Source organism: Trypanosoma cruzi, assembly GCF_000209065.1.
Source record: "Trypanosoma cruzi strain CL Brener chromosome Unknown tcruzi_1047053406951, whole genome shotgun sequence".
NCBI classification, from domain to species: domain Eukaryota; phylum Euglenozoa; class Kinetoplastea; order Trypanosomatida; family Trypanosomatidae; genus Trypanosoma; species Trypanosoma cruzi.
In genome coordinates, this window is record NW_912106.1 from 1 (window position 1) to 1,187 (window position 1,187).

The 1,187-nt window shown below is 49.5% G+C and overlaps 1 non-coding gene across 1 annotated transcript; it reads left to right on the forward strand.

Annotated features, from left to right (window-relative positions):
* Positions 1-841: 841 nt before the first annotated feature.
* On the forward strand, positions 842-929 carry Tc00.1047053406951.10. Its single transcript, XR_008254006.1, has one exon. It is a non-coding gene; the product is annotated as a C/D small nucleolar RNA (snoRNA), TB6C1C1 (small nucleolar RNA).
* Positions 930-1,187: the final 258 nt, after the last annotated feature.

Below are 1,187 nucleotides of genomic sequence, written 5' to 3' on the forward strand. Positions count from 1 at the left end.
CTTTTTACCTTGCTAGTTGCAATTTAACGAATATAATAAATAAACCTGCATCTGTTTCCCTCTTGCAAATTTACTGTGAAACCGCTTTTTTTTTTCCGTGATCCCTATTTGGAATGCAGGCATTAAATTGCCGCAGAAAATTTTTTTCCGACAGTGGGCTGAGGGATTCGAAAGCATCAGTCACCGCTTCCCATTGCAACCAGGCAGTCAAAGGGGACCGTTCCGATCAGAAGTTTAAGCCACATTATACTCATGAGTGGAGTGTGGGAATCGATCAGGCCGCGGAAAAACAAGACGGGTGTATGGACTGATTTTAATTAAGGGTGTCTGGCCGCATTATAAGAGGGAGCCGTTCTGACCGGGCAGGCCTTATCTTGGTTTGTTCCAGGGCCGCGGTAGTGGAATTCTGCTTGTGCCTTCTCTGAGCGGTCTGTTGGTGGAGTCACCGTTATTTAAGGGGGGTTGCTCAGGCGCTGACCAGGGTGAATGTGGAGCACTGCACGGAAACGGCGCTCCGCGCTGGCTGAAATTTGACATTGTGTTTTGTTTTTGGCGTGAGGTGTTGTGAGATGCGCGTGCTTCGATGCATCCACTGCAGGCACTCATGAATCCACACATCTGCAGCTCCGTGGGGATGCAACAGCAGCGGCTGCGTTGGACGGACTGTGCACGGCTTCTTCTAGTGCGCGTGATGACTGCGACTAACGGCTATGAGCTTGCCGCCAATGTGACCCCACCTTCACTCGACAAGACAAAATGCCTCACTCGAGCGGCGTGCAGAGACCCACTGCCGCCCCACGCTGCTTCCACTTTTCTCTCTCCTCTTTCGCCTTTTTTTACTGCATGATGACTAGACGTGCAATTCCTGTGGTATCTGAACTTCCACTGAAAGAGACACTGCAACGATGCCTTTCCAAGGGATCCACTGACGATTTCTCTTCTCTCTCTCCCCTCTTCTCCCTCTCTCTGTTGTTTACTGGAGGTGTACGTGCCTGTTTGTTTGTTGCTGCCCTATTTTATTGTTGCTTTGCTTGTTTGCGCTCTTCTGTTTTGGTGCGGACGTTTTTTTCTCTTGGTTCTTTGCCATCAGGAGATAGGGTGCGTGACCAGCTGATGATTGCGGAAAAAGCGATGCCGCATTGGACAGAATTTGTGCAGAAATGTCCCGTGCTGTTTTTTATACTTTT